This window comes from Phytophthora infestans, genomic scaffold (genome assembly GCF_000142945.1).
Source record: "Phytophthora infestans T30-4 supercont1.52 genomic scaffold, whole genome shotgun sequence".
Classification (NCBI taxonomy): Eukaryota; Oomycota; class Peronosporomycetes; order Peronosporales; family Peronosporaceae; genus Phytophthora; species Phytophthora infestans.
The window spans coordinates 666,392-668,891 of record NW_003303707.1 but is presented as its reverse complement, the minus strand read 5'-3'; the positions used below and the strand labels follow the sequence as shown (position 1 = coordinate 668,891).

Genomic DNA, 2,500 nt, shown 5'->3' with positions numbered 1-2,500 from the left:
ACTGCCCTAAGGATCCACGTCGATTTCATTCTAGGAGTCGAGATATGTTATTTTAAGTTTTTGGGATGTCATGGATGCAAATCGTTTGCTACAGGCTCAAGAACGCACTTTTTGTATACCATGTTATTTTAAGAAAATGTCCGTTTCGATGCGCTCTTCAAAAATGTTCGACTTGCGAACCATGATTTTCTGCGTCTGTGCCACGTAATTCAGCAAAAAGAGCATGTAATGGAGTGAAATGAGAGGGTGTGTCATCTCTAAAGTAAAATCTTTAAAAGAGCATAACTTAAGAACGGCTGGGAATAGGTGGCCGTTCTTTTTACCATCATGTGCGCCTAAAAAAAGTACACTATCGTGACAATCGATATCGGTCGATATGGTATAAATTGATAAAGTTATGCTCGATTATGTACGCGAAAACAGAAAAAGGGCGCTGGTGACAAAAAAAGTACTAACGATTCTGTTATTGTTTTGATATTCTGTCATCCCAGACTCTTGCGCATCTGGTGACCTATTTTTTATTCGCCAGTTCCGAGAAAAGTGTCGTTTCGATGCGTGGTGGGCCCGGGATGACAATTCGAGTTGAGTTGGAAGTTCATGTGAAGTCCTGGAAACAAGAAAAAAAGAAGATCCACGCTTCCCTAACTCAAAAAGTCATTAGAAACCGAGGGTAGCTTGTATGGAGACTTTTGTTCCTCGTGCGCTAAAACGCCGAATTAAATTTTTTATCTATACTTAACAGGAAAAAAGTTGCCTCCTTCGCGATATATAGGCAAATAAAGAATGGGTGCTATCATTTCGGGACAAAACAGGTGAAAATTTAGGTCGAAAAAAGTGTTTATAGACAAGGCATTTGAATTTAGCCAAAATCTGACTTGACCACGGGAATGCGCGCATAAAAGCACCCCTAAGGCAGTTTTTATACGGAGCAGTCTCATTTGCTTCCTGGATGTGCAGGGCCAAACATGGCCAAAAGTGGTGATTTTGGCCGTCCAAGGTGTCCATTTTCCGCGAAAATGGCGTTTTTTGGCGTCACTAAAAAAATCATTGCGAAGCAACTACTGGAGATATGCTTGTAAAACTTTGGGAGCGGTCGTGCGAACACATGCGCCAAGTTTTCTGCTAAAGTCTGCAGGCCAGATCTGCCGGGCGGCACATAAAACCGGAAAAAACCACCTAAAAAAAGAGCATGCCAAACAAAGTCTCACATTTCGCTGAATAACTTTTGATCTAGAAGAGTTAGACAAATTCTGATTGCGGGAACGGCTCCGCCGTGTGTTTTTACATATGTCTATGTCCCGTAGATAAAAAGTACATGTTGCAAAAAAAGTACATGTTGTACATAAATCTACCTTTGATATTCGGATTCCCCGTGAAAAACTACGCCTAGGCCGCAGGGTTACAAAGACGAGTCATTGCACTTATGCCCTTTTATAGACGCTTTTAGAAATCGGCCAAAACAGTATTTATTAATTTAGACAGTGTTCCGCTGACATGTCGCATGCTGCGATATGTCCACGTGAAAGAGCACCGAAAAGCACCCCTAGAACACCCTTCATACCCGTTCTAACGGTTCTCTTTCATCTTCATAATAATCAAATTAAAGAACACCATACAAAAAACAAGATCTCGTGTGTAGTGGCTCGCCAGGCATACTAAAACCAAGATGTCGTGTGGGCACATGCCAGACATCATATCTTGCGTTTGCAAACACACGCAAAGTCGGTAAACAGCTCAAAACGGGCTAAAAAGTAGACAGCACCCGGACTTCCCCGGTGGTCACCCACCCGAGTACTACCCGAGCTTGAGGCTGCTTAACTTCACAGAGCAGACGGGATATGGTGCTTTCAGCCTAAGATGGCCGTCTACATTTGACTTTGATCGACACGCCTATTAGTGTCTATCATTCGTATACATTGGTACAACACATTTACACACTCACATGTCCACATACGTGGCCATAGACTGCACACGATGGCCCCCAATACCCCTTCTGGCCCTCAGAATTGGCTGGGTGGATGGCTACACTTTATATAGTAACAAAACAAAAAGGGGGGTGGTGTGGCGCACTCCAATACAAACGTGTGGCCAGCAGCTCACTCCTACAACGCAGCATACGTATTCTCTCCGATAGGAACCCCACACAGACCGACACCTTCATACACAGCAGTGCAGATAGCCGCCGCACCCCATATTTGCGCATACGCGGCCTGGAAACAATGTTAAACCACCAAAGTGGCCATTTACGACTTGCACAACCATACCTACGCTTCCTATGCGACATGACATGTGCACGTACGCGTCTTAGGCAATATGAACACCTTCGACACCTTCATACATGCACAGCGCGCGCTCCGCTTAAGTACGACACCAACTTGTCATATACATCATGCGTTTCCTCCCGTCACCTTTCATCACCTCCATATTCACACCCATGCGCCGTCACCTTCCTCGCGCCATCACCTTCACCATTTTCACCTCCATATCCGCGCTTCCTCCG

The 2,500-nt window shown here is 44.6% G+C and overlaps 1 non-coding gene across 1 annotated transcript; it reads right to left on the bottom strand.

The window, feature by feature from the left end:
• Positions 1 to 1,748: 1,748 nt before the first annotated feature.
• On the bottom strand, positions 1,749 to 1,862 carry PITG_33299. Its single transcript, XR_009934693.1, has one exon. It is a non-coding gene; the product is annotated as an 8S ribosomal RNA (ribosomal RNA).
• Positions 1,863 to 2,500: the final 638 nt, after the last annotated feature.